Here is a 22,693-nt window from a genome sequence, read left to right on the forward strand (position 1 = left end):
GGCTGCCCCTAGGACCCCTTCGGGCAGCCCATAGGCTGCCCAAAACTAAAAAAATATTTTATAAAAACAGCCCCAAAATTGATAAATCTTGATTTACTCATGCGGTTAGAAATTGACCTCAACATAATATCCAACAAATACTACACAAAAGAGTAACCTAGGCTCTAATACCACTGAAGGGGATCGGTTAACTCGTGCCCGGAAACGCATCGAATATTTTTAAAAATTTAACAAAAAGAGTTCCGAGCACTTGTGTAGTATTCAAAATTAAACAACCATAGGGTGTTTAGAATTTTACCTATCAATCTCAAAGATTGATTTATGGCTCCAACCAAGTTAATAAACAACTAGGCTCTTGAAATGGTAGATACAATCTACAAGCTTCCAAGAGCACTCCTTGCTCAAAATGGATTCAACACTTCGAGCCTCCGAATTAGGTCCACGACTAGACGATCTAGATCCGCTCTAAATATGCACTAGAATATTTAGAGAATTTTGCATTGAGATTTTCCTTTTCTTTCTCCCTCAAAAATGAAAAGAAAATTTGGAGAATTTCTTTTGGTGTGTTCGGCCACTTCAAGCATAAAGTTGGAATGGAATAAATTGTGTGTGTATATATTATTCATAATAATATATTAATGGTCAAAGATTAATGGATACAATTAAACATGCATGGAAAAAATCAAGACTTGCATGGAAAATTGTAAACCATCTTCCAACCCTTCAAATTCCATCACACACACACATATATATATCATATATATATATACACGCCTATATATGTATACATATATAAATATATATATTTAAATGGTATTTTGAACTTATTTTAATTAAATATTAAACCTAAACCCATTTAAGTTTAATCAATTAATTAAATTCAACTTGAACTCATTCAAGTACACTAGAAACAATAATTATATAACACTATTTTATTTGAGCTCTACAAGACTCAATAGTGTTTAATTATTTGTACATTAAAATGTCAACTAGTGTTAAATTAATTCAACACTTGAACTAATTAACTAAGTTCAAAATAATAGTTTAGAAAATCACCATTTTCATAAACTAATTATTTTAAGTCAACTTTTAATCTTGGAACACATTCACAAATTAAAAGTTACTTATACCATTCATTCTCTAATTTAGAAGTCAAACTTTTAATTTATTTTACTTATAAACTCCTTTATAAGTTATTCAACACATTGAACTTATTTTAATCTCAACGGGATCTAGAAATCTAGTACTTGTGTGACCCTCAATGGTTCACTGATACAACTAGCAGTGGGTTCACATCTCCATGTGATTCGGGATCAACAAGTCTCTTATATGAGCATACCCTATATAGCTCCATTCTTATTGATCAACACATTGATAATAGGAACGTCAGAAAACTCAAGTCTGATAGTACCCAACCAGTCATGTAAACGTCTAGCAGCATTGCTTACATGACTCTCTAGGTATCAAATGATAGTGCCTGCAAGAACCAATCAATTATGGTTAGCGTATAGTACGGTCCCTTCAACTCATATATCCCGACCGATTCGAAAACCATTGGTTTATCGAGAGTTGTCATTGAATCGATAACTATGTGTCATGCCGTAGTTGCATCGAAGGTATAATTCAAGAAACCCCTTTCTTAATTATCACCTACTCTGATCAGATATTTCAAGCTACGTATGCATGAGATTACATAGGATATCCACACCTGTAGGTAAGCGGTGAATCCCTGACTACAATGCATTGACTCCTATATGTTTCGTCACAACACCCAACATTGCCACCTGATGACCCCAGATGAGTCGGTAAACAAGTCAAAGTGAAGCACTAGCTTATAGAGTCTCCATGTTGTCCCGGGTCATAAGGACTAATGATGTACAACCATAAACTAGGACTTCTCCACTCGATAAGTGATAACCACTTGGAAAGTCCTTTAGGGAGGGTTGTTCAGTGCACTCTACAAGGAGCACATATTTGCATGCTTGGACATCTCCATGTCCCCTACCAATGAAACATGGTACTCACATCGCAAATACTAGTCTCAAGCTCGAGCGGCCTTTATCCTTCTTTATGGCGGCTGAATCGACTAGGAACAGTTTAGAATATACAGTATTCCAAATATGAGTTTCATGATAGTCATCACATGACCATCTCATATTCTTTCTACTATTTGTATATTCAAGGGCTTTATCTATGCAGCTTGCATGGGTATACAGATAAAGATTTGCCAAATTAAATAATCTGAAATATTATTAAAATAAAGATTGTCATACAAGAGTTCTCACAAGGACCATCGGCCAACACAATTGGCTCGACGGGCACCTACTCTAACAGCAGGGGATGAACGAGAATTGAGGATAAATCCTTTTCAAGAAAGGGAGGATGATGTGATCATGGATAGTTCGCATGTGGATCAAGTGGCAAGGAAAGTTCGAGATCCATTGGAGTTGCCACGTGGACCAATAATGAGGAGTCAAGCTAACAAATTCAAGAAGGCACTTCAAATGTTGATGTTAAATTTTCAAGATGAAGTTGGAGCACTTGAAGATCAATTTGGGAGTTGTCTATGCGTACTTGAAGTGTTAGAAGTCGAAAAGAATACAAAAAATAAGTTTGGGACAGAAGATGTCTCGCCCGAGCGCCATATATTGTCGCTCGAGCGAGAGCCATAAAAGAGTTTCGAGCAAAGAATTTCTTGCTCGATCGCGTGTTTTGTCCGCTCGAGCGAGCTCAAGAGAAACCGCGGGGCAGAGTTTTTCTCGCTTGAGCACGAGCTGTGTCAGCTCGAGCGAGCGAGAATTTCCGAAAAATTACACGCACTTTGGCGTGTTGTGTGTGGCGTGGGTTTTTAATAATTTTTGCTTAATTTAAGTATTTTAGACCTACTAGAAAACTTTCAAGATGATATCTTTGATATCTTTAGGCAATATTTTGTTATATCTTTTATTTTTTATTGTAAACTATAAATACTTTGTTCATTTTTATTAATAATAATTCAGATTCAGTTTATACACAATATTGAAATTCTCTCAAAAATTTTCTTCAATGCTTGCTTTGGTTATTCAAATAAAACTTTTCACAGTTTAATTACTTGAAAACGTTTTTCAATTGATTTCTCACTGAAAATTGTCAGATACAAGTTATCTGAAGGTTTTCTTTGGTTTCGATTATTCGTGATTTCTGTTGTTAATCGTTCCGTCGATTAAAGGTGGAAATCCAAATTCTATCAATTTTACTTGTTTCAAAGATTGGAAAAAACTCTTTGGATCTTTTGTTTATTGGTTAGAGGGTACGATTTAATTTATAATCGTGTTTGCTAAACATACTCATCAATATTCATATAATTTGATATCAAAGCTTAAGGTTCTCTTGATCAAGTAAGTCGTATCTTTCAATTTGTTCTTCTAATCTATTTTTCATTTTTCTTATCCGTTCTTTGCATTCTTTGTTCTTAGTTCTGTCAATCTTGTTGTCCAAATTTCGTGTCTTGTGCTACAATTTTTTTTAAAATAAGAAAAAAATCGAAAAAGTCAAAAAAAACGGTCAAAAAAATTGAAGGACCAAAAAAGCGTCAAGAGCAAAAAAAAAAAAAAAAAAAAGTGGGAAACTCTAGTGGCAAAGTTCTTGTGTCTTGTGAGTGTTTGGGTACAAAATTATTTCAATTTTCATAAATTCAATTCCTTGTTTTTGCGCAGTCTACGTGAGTCGATTGGCAAGTGTTTACAAGTTTTGAACTTGTGATTTTGATATTTAAAATCACAAAGCATAAGCTATTCGATATTGTTTGAGTCAAAAAAAAAGTGCTTGATTGATTTTCTTTGGAATGACTAGTGAGAATTTGGGTGAGGATATTTTATTACTAACATTTTTCTTGCAGGTATAATGTAGTATGGAAAAATATTTTGTTGGTGAATATGATGTGTATATGAAGATTAAATGGAGATTCTATGGGTGTGTTAGTAATAGAAGTAAGAAAAATAAAATTTTGTTGTTCTATGGAGATGAGGATTCGGAGATGTATTTGGAGTGGGAAAAGAAAGTAGAGAATATGTTTGATGGTCTTGATCTATCTGAATCTAAGAAGGTTAAACTTGTTGTAAAAGAGTTTATCGGATATGCTTGCACTTGGTGAGATAGGTTGGAGGAGAATAGGGAGAGACGTAGAATGAGTCTTATTTCTACATGGGATGAGATGAAAAGAGCTATGCGGAAAAGTTTTGCTCCTAATCACTATGAGAGGAGAAGTGGAGTTCCAAAGCATTATTATCAAGGTACATCTAAACTTTCAAATTCTAGTACTCATGATATTGCATGCTTATAGTGTCATAGAAAAGATGAGCATGATATGGGTCAATGTCTAAAGGAGTTTTTGATGAAAGTGGTGGATTCTAGAGTAGAAGTTGAATCCAATGTTATAGTTAATGTTGAATCAAAAGTTGAAGTTAAAAAGATTGAGAAAATTGAGGTTGATGATACTTCAACTATTGATGATGTGAGTGTTGAAATATGTGCGGTTGAAGGTGATTTATAAATTGATAAAATCTTCTATTGTAAATGTTGTGGTTGATAGTGGTGTTAGTGTTGGCAAATGTGAAGGGGTAGGTGAGTCTTTATGTGTTAATGAGTCATCTAGCATTATTGTAGTAGATGAGAGTCCCATTGATGTTCATAGTGGGACTAGTAATTTATTGTTGGATGAGTCTTGTAATCTTGCTATTCAATTAAATCCAAAAGAATTTCTTGAGGAAGGTTGGAATTTGAAAAATTGATTGATATGGCTGAAAAAAAAAAGAGTGATAAAAAAAGTGAGATAACCATGAAAAAAGAAAAAGAAAAAGAAAATTTAGAGGCCGAAAGAAAGAGAGTACAAAAGAGTGAGATGGTCTTTGAGAGAAAAAAAAAAGGGAGGAAAAAAAAGGGAGGAAAGAGACCAATAAAAAAAGAAAATATTATGGTCCAAAATTGTGAGGTTGAAATTTTTGTGCAATTGAATAAAATCCCTAAATACTTTTGTACAAAGAGGTTTTATCTCATTGTGATGATATAGTCGGTTCAATCCCGAGCATTGTTTGTCTTCTTTGCAGGACTTTGGAGATGTGTTGATGAAGAAGCAAAGAAGATACAACATGTTGGATCCATGTGAAGTTGGCCACACACAAAGTGAGGTTAGAGATTTGAGAGTTGTTCCATTTGAAATGTATGATTTAACTTTAAATGTTAAATACCAATCAATTGTCTACTTTCAAAGGTATGCTCTCAATTCTCAATTGTTTTGATTTAATGATTTCGTTGAGAGATTTGTGACTATGCTATCTATGAAATATGCTTTAATTAAAAATCGTGATCTTAAGTCTATTGAAATTTTGCATACTACAAGATTGAATGACTTGGATCGTATTGATTTGTTGAAGTCACTTTTTGATCTCAAGGTTTTTGAATCGTGGTATGTTACGAGATTGAGTGATTTGGTTTATGTTATTGTGTGTGAATGTTGCATAAATAGTATAGGTGGAAAGTTTTATTTGCTTGAGTGGCTAGTAATGACTTTTGAGCTAGCTAATGTGCGTAATACTTTCATGGGATCGATGGATTATGTTTTGCATGCATCTACGGGTAAATTTTTGGGGTATACTTTGATTGCGTCTTAGTATATAGCACAATTTTTAATGTGCATGTTGAACACTTGAGAGTTGTGTTAATCGTGTTAGATATAAAGTTTTTTGGGGTTTGAGCATGTGAAAGAGTTGTATGCGAGTGATGTGATTTTGGTGAAATTTATGCATCGTGTATGCGTGGTCCAAAGGATAAGTTTTACTTGCATGATGGTTATTTATTTAAGGGAGATAAGTTATGCATTCCTAGATCTTCAATTAGAGAATTACTTGTTAGGGAATCGCATAGTGGTGGTTTAATGGGTTATTTTAGTGTGGCTAAAACATATCAAATTCTGCATGAACACTTTTATTGGCCACATATGAAGCATGATGTTGAGAAAATATGTGAGCGGTGTGTGACTTGTAGGAAGGAAAAGTCTAGATCATAACAACATGAGTTATATACTCCACTTTCAGTACCTAATAAACCATGGGTAGACATTTCTATGGATTTTGTTCTTGGGTTACCGAGGTTTAAGAAGGGGAGGGATTCTATTTATGTTGTGGTTGATAGATTTTTCTAAAATGGCACATTTTATTGCATGTCAAAAATCAGATGATGCTTCTCATGTTGCAGATTTGTTCTTTAATGAGATTGTTAGATTGCATGGCATGCCTAGAAGTATTGTTTCTGATAGGTACACTCAGTTTTTGAGTTACTTTTGGAAAACATTGTAGTGTAAACTTGGGACTAAGTTATTATTTCTACTACTTGTCATCTACAAACTGATGGTCAAACTGAGGTAGTAAATAGAACTTTAGGAACTTTGTTGCGCTCTATTATTAAAAAGAACTTGAAAAATTGGGAAGAGTGTTTGCCATTTATTGAGTTTTTTTATAATCGTAGTGTGCATTCTACTACAAGTTATTCACCATTTGAAGTTGTTTATGGTTTTATCCCATTGACTCCGTTGGATTTGATGTCGCTGCCTATGAGTGAAAGGGTTAATATGGATAGGAAGAAGAAAGCTAAATTTGTGAGGAGCTTGCATGATAAAATACGTGGAAATATTGAGAAAAAAAATTTGCAGTATAATAAGCAAGCGAATAAGGGAAGGAAGAAGGTTGTGTTTGAACCAGGTGATTGGGTTTTGTTGCACTTAAGAAAAGAGCATTTTTTGGAGAAGAGGCGTTCCAAGTTGTTACCTTGAGAAGATAGTCATTTTCAAGTCATGGAGCGGATTAACGACAATGTCTTCAACTAGATTTGTCAGGTGAGTATAATGTGAGTACTACATTTAATGTTTCTGATTTATGTTTGTTTGATGTAGGGGAAGAACAAGATTTGAGGACAAATCATTTTCAAGAAGGGAAGATGATGTGATCATGGTTAGTTCGCATGTGGATCAAGTGGCAAGGAAAGTTCGGGATCCATTGGAGTTGCCACGTGGAACAATAACGAGGAGTTGAGATAACAAATTCAAGAAGGCACTTCAAATGTTGATGTTAAATTATCAAGATGGAGTTGGAGCACTTGAAGATCAATTTGGGAGTTGCCTATGCGTCCTTGAATTGTTAGAAGTCGAAAAGAATATAGAAAATAAGTTTGGGAAAGAAGATGTCTCGCTCGAGCGCCATATATTGCCGTTTGAGAGAAAGCCATAAAACAGTTTCGGGCAGAGAATTTCTTGCTCGAGCGCGGGTTTTGTCCGCTCGAGCGAGCTCAAGAGAAACCGCGGGGCAGAGTGTTTCTCGCTCGAGCGCGAGTTGTGTCTGCTCGAGCGAGTGAGAATTTCCAAAAAATTACACACACTTCGGCGTGTTGTGTGTGTACGTGGGTTTTTGATAATTTTTTCTTAATTTAAGTATTTTAGACCTACTAGAAAACTTTCTAGATGATATCTTTAGGAAATATTTTGTTATATCTTTTATTTTTGATTGTAAACTATAAATACTTTGTTTATTTTCATTAATAATAATTCAGATTCAGTTTATACACAATATTGAAATTCTCTCAAGAATTTTCTTCAAAGCTTTGCTTTGGTTATTCAAATCAAACTTTTCACAGTTTAATTACTTGAAAACATTTGTCAATTGATTTCTCACTGAAGATTGTCAGATACAAGTTATCTGAAGGTTTTCTTTGGTTTCGATTGTTCGTGATTTTTGTTGTTAATCGTTCCGTCGATTAAAGGTGGAAATCCAAATTCTATCAATTTTATTTGTTTCAAAGATTGAGAAAAACTCTTTGGATCTTTTGTTTATTGGTTAGAGGGTACGATTTAATTTATAATCGTGTTTCCTATGTGATGTTATTTTTTAGTTGCATGGTTAAGTTTATTATTGGAGTTGAGACTATAATTTTTATGTTTAAATTAGTAAATTTGGGAACATAAAATTTGGTTTACAGATGTTCGAGGATGGATAAGTGGATTGTACAAGCATGTGTAATTAGTTAAGTTGTGATTTAAAGAAATTTTTGTGTCAAGAAAATGAATATTAGAGTTAACCTTGGGGTTTTATTTATGAGTAGATATGAGCATGTGGTTGGACTTTTACTTATAGTACTAAGAAGTGTGTAAAATATTAAATTTGGGTTACAGTGGACCATAGGTAAGCAGTAAGCTGCAATAGTTCGCTTTAGGGTGTGTTTAGCAACAAAATTATATAAATGTAGGCTTGATTGAGATAAGGAAGACACATGAGAATGATAAACTATTTTGTTTTATCAGAGCGTGCAGCGGAAGCATGGTTATTGGGACACTAAAATTTGGGAACTAAACGTATAAGTGTGGGTCTTATAGATAAAGATTGATGAGAAACTCCGTTATTAGAGTTCATCAGTCGAATTTCGAAGACGAAATTATTTTTAAGGAGGGTAGATTGTAACGCCCGGAAAATCCATAAATCCATTCACTAGTACTAAAGGGATTTTAAATTAATTTTAAATTATTTTATTTAATTAATGATTTTAAAAGTTATATTTAAAATATTTTTTAGATTTTATATTTCAAATTTGAGTTTTTGGGTATTAAAATATGTGTTTATATGTTGTGATAATGATTTAATATTATGTAATTTATCTGATGTTTATTAGTTGCCAATTAGTTTTTGATGTTTTCAGGTATGGGTTTAATTCCGGTGACGAAGGGAATCAAGACTAGCCTATGAACGAGGTTTAAGAAATTTTAAGTTAATCGTGTTTTACACGGATATTTATTTTTTTTAAGTTAATGTTATGTATTTGTGCAGCTTTTTATTTTAAAAATGGGATTGGCTTTTAATTTTAAGATTTTAGAGAGAGATATTTTAAAATATAAATTTTTAAGTTGTCGGACCAACTTTCATCCCAAGAAATTACTGCAGATTTTTACGTCAAGTTTCTTTCCCCAAATCTTTCTGTTTCACGCCGCCTCTTCCCCTAACCTTTCTCTGCAGCCGCCATCTCTTCCCCTTCTCCTTCTTTTCAAAAATATGCATTATTTGAAAGAAGTTTATCGTTCAACTCGTTCGTGGCAAGGTTAGGTCGTGTTCTTGAGGTCCGGATTTATCCATACCAAAGAAGGAAGGCAAGTTTTAAATCCTTTTGAAATCATCAATCGAGAATATAAGTATATTTATATGATAAAAATGTATTTTGATGTTTAAGTTATGTATATTGCATTGATTCCATGAGTTTTTTATGAGCGTGATATAGAACCGTGAAACGTGAATCGTTATTGATATTTATGGGAAATATTTTGATGAGAAAATGATTCAAAGATGTTTAAATCTCAGATTTTTGGTGTGAGTATGATGTACGTGTTTTAGTTTAAAATTTTGAAGTTGTGGTATTCTTAATCGAATATTTTCAAGTTTTGAAGCTTTTTCATGTGAGAGATCAAGGTTTAAATGAATGGATATTTTGTGTAAATTAAAGATGTTAGAATTAATATTTTTGGTGTGTTTGATGTACGTGCTACAACTTAAATTGTAATTCACCCAAGTATAGGTTGTCTGCAAGTAATATACTCGTGAGTACGAGATCGATCCACAGAGAGGATGCTATAAGTTTAATTTTAGCAAAGATATATTATAGATGAAAATATTATTATAAAACTTAAAATACACAAATTATAAATTTGTCAAGGCTTCAAAGGTTCATTGTTGGTTTATTTAAGATTGCTTAACAAAAAAATAAATAAAAAAAACTAAAATAAGAATAAACATAAAAGAAAAATGAAATATTTAAAAAAATATATCATATAATATAGTTCCCACTATATTAATATCAGATTAACCGATATTTAATACATGGTACCCATAATATATATATATAGATGCATAAATATAAACATAAAAGAACAATTAAATATTTAAAAAAATATATCATATAATATAGTTCCCACTATATTAATATCAGATTAACTTATAATTAATATATGGTACCCATAATATATATATATAAGTGCATAAATATAAATTGACATAAAATTAAATGTTAGATCAAATCATCATATTTCATTTAGAACAACCGGCAGAGCCACGCTATCGTCTAAATAAAATATATGACTTTTGTTTTATGTTAGATGCGAGAAGGTAAATGTTAGTTGCGAGAAAGTAAATGTTAGATGCGAGAAAGTAAATGTTAGTTGCGGAAAAGTAAATGTTAGATGCGAAAAAATAAATGTTAGATCAAATCATAATATATTATTTAGAACAACCGGCAGAGCCACGCTATTGTATAAATAATATATATGACTTTATTATAAATTGATACATATATTTATAGTATATAATTATTTTAGTATTTATTGTATCATATTAGACAACAAATCAAGGTAGCCACATTTAAGGTACCAAGTATTTGATGTAAATTAGAAAACAATAAATCATCCAAATTATACCTACAAATAAATATCAATTAGTAAAACAAAATAAAAATAGAAAAGGAAAGAATATACAAAATATAAACAATCTTACTTGACCAACAATGAAACCTTTTTACCTTGACATAAAAGGATTTAGCTTGCCATGAACATAAGACTCAAGAGTAAGGATAAAAGAAATTTCATACTTAAACTTGGAGAAATATGCACACTCAAACTCTTATTCTTACACACACAATATTTATTTTACAAGTGAGGAATTTCTCTACACTTTTGCACACTCAAACTCTTATACAACACATCTATTTATAGGCCAAATGAGAGCAAGAGTCCAAGACTCATTAAATGTGGAATAGTAAAGTAGGTGGGTGCTTGTCTACTTGAATGTTAATATCATGACCCAACTTTAATTAGTATGTTTGATGCCTTAGACTTCCGATTTGGCTTTCGCACAAAACATGTAACACGTAGACCTTTGTCTGTAGATGTGTTTTGACATTTAATTCACCCCATTTTGGATAAAAAAAAAAGTGAAATACTTATGATATATTTACTCCAAGCTGGTCATAGTAAAAGTAAATCTGTCTCCATTTTGATGTTTTATTATTTTGATCATCTTAATGAGGTTTTTGGAATTTCTTGTCTTCTATAAAGTTGAAGATGCCTCTTTTGCGATTCTATAGGATTTGAGATTACTCCAATATGACCTTTTTAGCTTGAGTAATTTTATTTTTACCAAACATGCGCAAAACATAAAATACAACATTTTTAGTAAAATATTTAAATATAAACACATAACACTAAAATAATACAACTTCATAATTTTAATGAAACTTTAATTTTAAAACACACTTTTTAACATATAAATAATTACAAATTTTAAGTTTCATCACACCCCCAAACTGGCTCATTACTAGTTCCTTAGTAATAAAATATCATAAAATCACAAGTTAGATTTTTATTCCTTAATATATATATTCAAATTTGCAAACTTTGACATTTTAAAACAAACTTGTAAGGAGATCATATGTTTATTTATAAATCTTGTTATCAACTAATATATTAATATATAATTGGATGGGTTATACATATATATTTCACACAATATCAAAATATTAAATATATATAATTTTTTATATAAATATTTTCTAAAAACTTTGAGAATAATATAATCAAAATTATAATAGAAATCATTTTCATAACATGTATAACATCAGGAATATTAATGTAAAAGTTTCAACTTCATATTCTCTCGGGTTATGATATTTCATATATAGCTGTTTTTCACTCATGGAGTTGGAAGAAAATTATACACTTATTAAAAATGGCTAATATGTAAAGCAGACAATCAAATAACCTAATATTAAAAATAAGATAGGATAATTTACAAAGAATAAACACATTTTGTTTTTTTTTTCTCTCTTTTTTTTTTCTTTTTGCACTTGGCTGCAAAGTTGTTTTTACAAAACCAAATACCCACAATAAACTTTGAATATGTAACATTTTCTTTTTTCTATTTTCAAAGTTTATTTATTTATTTATTTATGAGGTAAATCTATGAAAAAATTTACCATGAGAATTATAGTAGTGATATTAATACTCTACATCATTACAATCAAACTTCAAACAACTTTGCAGCCAATTTTTATGTGCACAATTTTTTTTTATTTTTTTTTTTAAAAATGGGTTTAATCTAGTAATCAACCATTTCTTAATAATCAATAAAAGCTTATAAGTTGTTTTATCAATTCTCACCTCTCACTCACAAAATTTAGGGGAGTATAGATTGCACTTTTACAATTTAATTCCTTCAATTATACATGTTATTATTCATTCAATCAATATCACTTTAACTATATAATCATAAAAGTTTTAGAAAATATGTTATTTGAAAACACACAATTATATATTATTTAAAACTTATATCCCATCAATTTTATATTTTTTATTAAATTGATAAAAAGAAGTGTAAACAAACATATATACAAAAAACTTCGTTTTCTTAGTAGATTGCATGAATATATACGGAATATTAAAATCTAATCTATTGTGATAATACGATAAATAAAAACTAATGCGTGTCAGGAGTTTTTGACTCCTTGCTCTGCCATTGAAAAAGGAAAAATAAATATTATCATAGAAATATTTTTTTTTATTTTTAAAATTTTAAATTTTTTTATTTTTAAAAGATAAACCCTCCCCCAAACCTGAATATGACATTGTTTTTAATTTTTTAAGAAAAATAAAGAGTACATGATGAAAGAGATATCACCTGGAATATATTGAAGAAGAGGAAAAAACACAAACCATTTCGTGACATGTTGAATCAATGATCCAGTTTTCTTTTCTTATTGGTTGGTTGAGACCAATTGATATTTGTTATAGCCGAATCAGGTTGATGAACAAAAGCTTGGAGATCATCAATTAATTGGTCGTCATTCGAAGCAGAGATGGGCATCCTTCGTGAATTTTCTGAAATGAAATTTTGTTCCACAGCTACACCAAGAAAAGTCAACAGACCATCATAATAGTTATTGATATTCAACAAGCCAACAGGTTTATTATGGATATTAATTTGTACCCAAGAAACAACATGAAAAACTTCTTCTAAAGTACCAAAACCATCTGGTAAGGCAATAAAAGCATCAGAATTATCTATCATTTTAGTTATTCTCTCGTACATTGATGAAACTTTCAACTCTTCCCCAACCGTAACACCTGTAATATTTCCTTCAGCTAAAGCTGTATGAATAATACCCAAAACCTGACTACCTCCTAGATCCTATTAACCCAATATTGCCTCCTCCATATACCAAGTGAATTTTTCTCTCTGCTAACTTTTTTCCAAGATTAATTGTTGCATCAACAAATATTTCACTCTTTCCAGTATTAGAACCACAAAATACACAAATATTTTTCAATTTTGTGAAGCAGATCCTGCCATGTTTTTTTTTCTTTTCTTTTCTGCAAAAATATAGAGATAGTTGAGTGATTTTATAAGGAATACGACAGAAATAGGAATACAGGTGTGAACATAATAACGAAAACAATAAAAATAATAATATATAATAATGACATGCATGCGTATATACAGTGATTGTGGCTCACAGTGTTCCTTCAATATTTATGAGTCGAGGGTTGGCTTACCATCTAATTTTCTTATAAATTGGAAAATAGGGTCTTTTTTAGTCAGATTCCCAAGACCATTACCATGACGTTGTGCTTGGAATAGTTTCCATAAACGGAGAAGTTGACCTTGCATATTTCCACTAGAATGTGTCTCAAGAGTCAATGAGATGTCATCTAATGACTCTTTACTCAGCCCATTCTTAATGAAATCAATTTTATCTTCTCTATTTGTGGAAACATATCCCAAAGATCTGCATCTTCTATCACAAGTCCATCTGGCACATTTATGACAAACATCTAACCTCTTGGCCCTCCTTTTCTTCGCATAGGTGCTTTTTCCTAGTCCAGACATATTTCGAACAAGTAAGAATTTTGGAACTTCACCACCCAATCGAACTTTGGCTTCAATTATAAGATGAATATCCTCCGGAATTCCTTTTTGAATAAGCATTCTCAATCTTTTACATCTGCCTTCATAAGTCATTCTCAGAATTTTTTTGAAAAAGATGAAAAATATTTACCATGTTCTTTGATAGCTTCATCCATTTTGAAAATAAAGAATTTTTTTTTCAATTATTTTGGAAAATTTAAAGAAAACCGACTAAAAGAAGTCACGGAGTACCGTTATCCGCCACTTAACCGGGAAGTGAACTCAATTCTGCAAAAATAAAATGAAAATATTAATAACAATTAAGTTGGAACATATAAAGGCATAAACTCTTCATTAAGAATTTCATTTTCTAAAAATAGTTTAAGTCTTTGTCCATTAACTTTAAACACATTATTATTTTTAGGATTTTCAACATCAACAGCACCATGAGGATAAACATTTTTACAACATATGGACCTGTCCATCGTGATCTAAGTTTTCCTGGAAACAAATGCAAGCGAGAATTATAAAGTAAAACTTTTTGTCCGATTTCAAAAGTTTTTCTCATAATATTTTTATCATGAAAGGCTTTTGTTTTATCTTTATAAATCTTTGCATTTTTAGTTGTTTTCTTTGACAATAATTGATTTCTACATACCTCAAAATGACAAAATTTAATGACACTACTTATCTCATTGTCGGGTATGCATCGTCGAAAAATTTGATCAAAAAAATAATTAAATAAATAAGGATTATCCCAATAAAATTTTTTTACCTCTTTTAAGAATTTATTTTTTTCTTGTGAACTCCAATGACAAGATATTTTATTTGTCACAAGAAAATTTACAATATTAGCAAACCAAGGCATAGTAGTAGCATAAAATAGTTGATCATCCGGAAAATTTTTATTTATTGGTACTTCATTTTGAGATGATTCAGAAATTATTTTTGATAAATGATCGGCTACTACATTTTCTTTTTCTTCTTCAAGTTTATTGTTTTCTTGAAATAATTTTGATTCAAAAATATTTTCCAAATAAAAATTTTCCACTAAACAAACATCAGATTGTTGATTTAAGTTTTCTTATTGACATTCTTCCATGATAGTTTCTATTGCATTATCATCTTCATCTTCAGTAATATATGGTTGTTTACTTAAGTTGAACACATTAAATTTTAAAGTCATATTTCCAAAATATAATTTCATTATTTTATTTCGACAATTAATTAAAGCATTGGAAGTTGCGAGAAATGGACGTCCCAATATTACTGGAATTTCATTATGCACTTCTATTGGTTGTGTATCGAAAACAATAAAATCCACATGATATATGAATTTATCAACTTGAACTAACACATCTTCTACGATACCTCTAGGTATTTTGATTGACCTATCGGCTAGTAAAAGAGTGACAGATGTAGGTTTTAAATCTCCCAACTTAAGTTTTTCATAAACTGAATAAGGAAGTAAATTCACACTTGCTCCCAAATCTAACAAAGCTTTTTTAATTTTATTTTTTTCAATAATGCATGAAATTGTTGGAAAACCTGGATCTTTATATTTCAAAGTAGAATTATTTTGAATAATAGAACTTACTTGTTCAGTTAAGAATGATTTTTTCTTTACATGCAATTGTCTTTTCACAATACATAAATCTTTTAAAACTTTGCATAAGAAGGCACTTGTTTAATAGCATCTAATAATGGAATATTTATTTTTACTTGTTTAAAAACTTCATAAATATCATAATCATTTTTTTGTTTTTTTATTATTCTAATGCATGAGGAAAAGGAATAGATTTATTTGACTCACATATTACTTCAGATAATTTATCAACAACTTTCTTAATCTTAGGACTCAAAGTATCATCTTTCTCAAAAGTATCAAAATTTTCATCCTTACTCTTTGAGTTTGACTGATCTTTGTTTTCATCACTATATGTATCATTAACTATTTTACCACTTCTAAGAGTAATAACAGATTTTACTTGATCAAATTTTTCTTGATTTTGATTTTTAGGATTAGGTTGTGGTTGAGATGGAAATTTTTCTTTTTCATGAATATTTAGTGCAAATGCAAATTTTGCAAGAGTTTCTTTCAAATCATTCATAGATTGAATATTTTGAATATTGATAGACTCTTGATTTTGAATGTATACATGAATTTCATCTTCAAAATGTTTTCTTGGAGGTGGAATATAAGGAGCATAACCTTGATGATTGTGGTTATTTTGAAAAGGTTGTTGTGAAGGTTGTGCATTATTATCATTCCTCCAACTAAAATTAGGATGATTTCTCCAACCAGGATTATATGTTTGTGAAAAAGGATCTAATGTTGGTTTATTAAAATTGGTAACATAATTGGCTTGTTCATGGAGACATTCTTTAAATGAAGGCAAAGTAGGAAAATTTTTTGTAAGATGATCATGTGTATCACATATATGACAAAAAATTTCTTGAACACTTTTTAATTGATCACTCTTTTTCATTTCTAATGACTCGATTTTTCTTGCTAAAGATGCAAGTTTGGCTTGAATATCTACATCATATTTAAGATGATAAATACCAACCCCATTTGTTGAATTATTGGTTTTACTTGGTGGTTCAATTGAGCCTATATTATCCCAATTTTGAGCATTTTCTGCTAATGACTCCAAATATTCCATAGCTTCATTTGGGTTTTTATCTTCAAAAGTTCTATTACACATGAATTCTATCATTTGCATATCTTTAGGTATTAAACCTTCATAAAAGTGAAAAACTATCCTCCATATTTCAAAACCATGATGTGGGCATGTATTAAGTAACTCTTTATATCTATCCCAACATTGATAAAATGTTTCCCCTTGTTTTTGAGAAAAAGTTGTAATTTGTCTTTTAAAAGAGTTTGTTCTATGGGAAGGGAAAAACTTTTTTAGAAATTGTTGTTGCATTTCTTTTCATGATCTTATTGAACTTGATCTCAAATTTTGCAACCATGTTTTAGCTTTATCTTTTAAAAAAAAAAAGGAAAAAGCTTTAATCGAACAATATCCATGCTACAATTTTGATCATTATAAGTGTTGCAAACCTCCCCAAATTCTCTTAAATGCAAATATGGATTTTCAGAATCTAGGCCATGAAAATTTGGTAAAAGTTGAATAATTTGAGGTTTAAAATTGAAATTAGATGCATCAGGAGGAAAAACTAAACAAGATGGTGTACTAGTTCTTATTGGATTCATATGGTGCCTAAGTGTTCTTGGTTGTTCATGTTCTTGATTATTATTATTATTATCATCTTGATTACACTACAACAAAAATGATCATTAACAACAGTCGAAATACAACGCTTTTTGTAAAAAGCGTTGTCAAAAAAACAAACACAACATTTTTATGAGAAAGCGTTGTCCTTTTTAAAAAAATTTAAAACCACAACGTTTTTTTTGTCATCCACGACGCTTTTTAAAAAGCGTTGTGGATGAGCATTTTTTTTAAACCTTTTGCAACGCTTTTTATAAAGGTGGAAAGAGAGAGAAATAAATATAATATCATTTAAAGCTTAAATAAATAAATATTAACCAAAATTTATCCTCTCATTTCACTTATCTCAAACGATCGAACCCTAAGCATCTTCCAATCGATTTCTCTAAGTTTCAATTCGTTCCGGATGTGTTTTCAAACTGTCCGCCGCACCATCTCCGCGGTAAATGGCTGTTCGGATTCCAACCTTATTTAGCTTCCATTCTTGTTTACTGTAAGCTCGTTTCCAACTCTTTCCACCCCTTTCTGGAGACTATAGCAGGCTGCTGGAAGTGAGATTCTTATCCGCTTCGATTTTGGTGGAAGGTTTTGGCAAACAGCGCATAAGTCCACCGGTGGGGAGGCTCCTCGGAAGCAGCTCACTACCAAGGTCTGGTATTTGTTCCCATTTCTCTCTGTTTTTTTTTTCGGTGTTTGATTTCGATTTCTAGGCTTTCGATCAGGTTTTTCGTTGAGGAACCTTTGTTCGCCAATTTTTGTGTTTGGATTGGATTGTGAGTTATTTCTTTTTGTCTGTCAAGCCCAGCTAGAGTATGGGATATGTTACTTTCAAAACATTCCAGCATATGGACATGATATTTACATCATAATGGCATCTTCTGAATTATTAGGTAATTTTTTCAGATCAAACGTATAAAATTCTGCTCATGTTGCACATGATGTTCCTTATCCTTATTTTTTTTCAACACCTATTTTGTTCAGCATATATAATACGCTACACGTGACTTCAAGAAATAAATCTACTCTTTATTGCAGGGTTTTAGAGCTTAGAGTTTTAAAGGCATAACCACCTGTTGGTGGACCTACAAATTGGTCTTAGATCTCCAATAGAAGCACATGTTTTTCAATAGTTGGTAGAGTTGTGTAACATGTGATTCGGTTGTAGTTTTTTATTAAAGTAACATTAATTTTGAATTTATTTTTCTCTCATTTCCTGCACGCTGTAATGGTGGCTTTGCAGCCCCCTCAGCTCTAAAACAACACTCTGCAGAAGAGGAAAAATCCCAGTTGAGAAATGATTGGAAGTAGCTTGTGAGCATCAAAAGGGGGGAAAACCTTTTGATTATTTTTGGGAGGTAAAAGGACGATTCTTTTTGCATGTCTGTTTTGATTTTGGTGGAGAATTTGACTTATGTAAAAGGGTTAGTGCAGTTCTTTAATTTTCTTGGAATGCTTCTTAATTCTTGAAAATTTGTGTTCTTCTTCAACTTCAAGTTTCCTCTGAGATTTGAAAATAATAGTTTTTAGTGATTGAATGATTTGTAATGATTAATGTAATTCTATTAATTTCTTTTCCAGGTGAAATAGTTGGAATCATTTCAACTGCATGATTGATGAAAAGATGATCAGAGAAACTAGTTATGAACTATTTATTAATTAGTTCCCATTGCAATTTCAGTTTCTCTCTGTTTTGTTCATAAATATTTAAATTTGAGCTCTTTCTTTTCCGGCTGATGCTCTAGTCTCAACTGGCCTTGCAAAGCTGGGATACCAATATGTCAATATTGGTACAGTTCAATCCCTAATAATGTTTCTTGATTTTATTTTCTTTTGAATGAGACATATAATATAAATGTTGCACATTGCTGTGTTCGCTAATCAAAATTGGTATATTTGATGCAGGTTAAAGAATTATGGAGGAAAAATATGATGCAAGTAGAAGCATCTGAGACTGTCAACAAGGATGTCATTTCACATTTCGTGTTGCGCCTAGTCTACTGCATAGAGTAATACATTCATTAAATTTTCCCCCTTTCCATTCTTTTCATATTTCTGTTGTCTTGTAATTTTCTTTAGCTTTTGTTGCTCTATGGTAGGGAGGAATTAAGGAAATGGTTTTTTCCATTGAGTCTACACTATTTTGTTATCGATTTCAACTTGAAACTCCTGAAGCTCAGGTGTGATTTCACTACTTGTAGTGATAGGTTATGCTGCCAGTGCTGGTATTCTTAGTTTTCCTCAGATACCAACTAACCTATCTTTTGTGAGTATTGTTTTCAACACAGAGGGCATTGTTGGTAGAGTTTGACCTGCCTTACAAAGCTGTAAGCAGTGCTGAATATGAGGTACTCTATTCTGTTTTCATGTTTTTGAAAATCAACAACTGTTTCTGTGAATGCTAAGTTGCTTGATCCAAAAATTTATAGTGTAGTGACCCTTACCTGGATCACCTACTAAACAGAACTTAGGCATGCAATTATCTTAATTAAACGGATATCAGAATAAAACTGTGAAAACCATAAACATTATACAATCACAAGGCAAGGAATTTGTAAATACCCAAATATTATACAACCATATCGAACAGCTGTATTAATCCAAATAACAACACAATAAAACCTAGGTGAAGATCCAGCTGGCCAACAACTTCCTAGCCCCTCTTGGATCCACCCGCCTCATCCAATCGCAAACCTGCCCCATGGAATAGGGTGTCCAAAAACACAGAGTACGAGACGTGAGCATAAAACGCTCAATACGAGAGTATGAGTATACATGCATGCAAAGTGAACTCCCTATAAACTCGAGGTCAAGGATCAGATAACAGAGACAGACCGGGCCCTGGTATGTAGCACACTGTGTCGTCGCTTCAGGAGGTGGCTCCCATACCATAATACCAGTGGATTTACCGGACCCAAAGCCATGGAAGTCCATCCACTAACAGGATAGGGTACAACCCTACTAATAGACATCTCGAAGGAGATAGCTCAGTATGCAAATGGATGCAGCATAAATCAATGACATATAAACCATACAGTCACATAATACATGCATAATCAGTCAGGATATCTCGAACAGTACTTTCGTACCTCAAATCAGTGCAAGCTCTACCAACTCTAGGTCCATGCCTATAGTCTGCTCTACAATGCCAAATGATACTACTATCATTAAAGTGCTCTAAAAGCCTTAACTAAGCTATTGCATAATCCTAAATATTTATAGGAAGCAAAAGCTATACCTTTGTCCGTCGTTAGACCTTTGATGTCGATGCCTCTAGAACTTGGGCACAACTCCGCTACGACTATCGAACGCCTCGCCAACCCCCGGGTCAAGCCTAGGAAGACTAGAATTACTCCAATAGGACTAGATTGGAAAGGAAAACTCGAAATTGGCAAATGAAAGTGAAGCTTCGGCCTTCTATTTATAGACATCGATCGGAACCTCCGATCCTGCCATCGGAGCTTCCGAACATCGTTATCTGCCACGTGTCAAACTATCACTGGTTGACTTTGGATAGGGGCGATCGGAGCTTCCGATCCTGATCGGAGCTTCCGATCCTACCACACGTCATGCCTGACGTAGATACCATCGGAGCTTCCGATCCTGCATCGGAGCTTCCGATCTTGATTGGAACGTCTGATCCTGCATCGAAGCTTCCGATCCGTCCGGTACCCAATCTATTTAATTAGCGTTGATTAATCCTTAATCACTGATTTTGGGTACGGGCTACTACATTCTCCCCCACTTAAGATGTTTCGTCCTCGAAATCAGATCTTAAGTACCGAATGTAATACAGAAATCAGAAACATTCTTTATTCAAATTAAACATTTACAGAGTTTGCAACTGAATACAACTTAAGAATGAAATCAAAACAACTCAGGATGGTCTTCACGCATCCTGTCCTCAAGCTCCCAAGTAGCTTCCTCAGTGCCTCGGCGCTGCCACTAAACTAAAACCAGAGGAATGACTTTGTTCCGCAAAACCTTATCCTTATGATCCAGGATACGAATAGGTTTCTCAACATAGGTCAAATCCTTGCTCACCTGAACCTCAGACCGCTGCAGAATATGAGACTCATCCGCCACATACCGTCGCAACAGAGATATGTGGAACACATCATGAATACTGGAAAGATGCAGTGGCAAAGCTAGTCGATAAGCCAAATCATCAATACTCTCCAAGATCTCAAACGGACCGATAAACCTGAGAGACAACTTGCCCTTAAGGCCAAATCTGAGAATTTTGCGAAAAGGTGACACTCTCAGAAACACTTTCTCCCCAACATCGAACTGCAAAGGCCTACGCTTGGTGTTAGCATAGCTGGCCTGACGATCCTGTGCAGTCTTAATCCGTTTTTTGATCTGATCAACAATGTCTACCGCCTGCTGGATAAACTCTGGTCCCTCAGCCTGTCTCTCCCCTACTTCTTTCCAGAAGAGTGGAGTACGACAACGTCGTCCATACAACGCCTCAAAAGTTATCATCCCAATGCTAGTATGATAGTTGTTGTTGTACGCGAACTCGATCAATGGAAAATGATCCTGTCAGGCTGGACCAAAATCCATGACGCATGCTCTAAGCATATCCTCCAAAGTACGGATAGTGCGCTCTGACTGACCATCAGTCTCCGGATGATAGGAAGTACTCAAACTGAGAGTAGTACCCATCGCACGCTGAACACTCCCCCAGAATCTAGAAGTAAACCTGGGGTCCCGATCGCTGACAATGCTCACAGGCACTCCATGAAGTCGAACGATCTCCTGAATGTACAACCAAGCCATACGATCCACATTTTACTCCCGGCTATAGGCAATGAAATGCGCTGACTTGGTGAGTCGGTCCACCACAAATCAGATAGCATCACAGTTCCTCGGGGATACCGGCAAATGGGTCACAAAGTCCATTGTGATAAACTCCCATTTCCATTCAGGAATAGGCAGACTGTGAAGCAATCCTCCAGGTCGTCGGTGCTCTGCCTTGACCTGTTGACACACCAAATATCTCGAAACAAACTGATAAACACTGCGTTTCATTCACTTCCACCAGAAACGAGTACGTAGATCCTTGTACATCTTGTTGCTCCCAAGATGAATACTCAACTTAGTGTGATGCGCCTGAGACAAAATCTCGTCTCGCAACTCTACATCCTGCAGAATCACAAGCCTACCAGACAAACACAAAAAGCCATCTGACTGGTAATGAAATCCAGACAAGCTACCCTCGTTAGCTAGACGAGCTAAACGCTGGGTCTTCGAATCAGAAATCTGAGCATCTCGAATCCGCGAATACAAAGTTGTCTCAGATAATATCGCAAACATCTGGATACTCTGCATACCTTTCTTATGCTTGAAAGTATATCCTGAAGTACAACAGTCACTGATCGCACTAGACATCGAACAAGTTTGAAGTGCGGATAGTCGCACCTTGCGACTCAATGCATCAGCGGTGAGATTAGCAGCTCCCAGATGGTACTTAATCTTGCAATCATAGTC

General features: G+C 33.0%; 1 non-coding gene across 1 annotated transcript; it reads left to right on the plus strand.

The window, feature by feature from the left end:
* Positions 1-16,739: 16,739 nt before the first annotated feature.
* LOC140870759 (small nucleolar RNA R71) lies at positions 16,740-16,850 on the plus strand. The gene has a single exon (XR_012147532.1). It is a non-coding gene; the product is annotated as a small nucleolar RNA R71 (small nucleolar RNA).
* Positions 16,851-22,693: the final 5,843 nt, after the last annotated feature.

The sequence above is a fragment of the Henckelia pumila genome, unplaced genomic scaffold (assembly GCF_033568475.1).
Source record: "Henckelia pumila isolate YLH828 unplaced genomic scaffold, ASM3356847v2 CTG_19:::fragment_3, whole genome shotgun sequence".
Classification (NCBI taxonomy): domain Eukaryota; kingdom Viridiplantae; phylum Streptophyta; class Magnoliopsida; order Lamiales; family Gesneriaceae; genus Henckelia; species Henckelia pumila.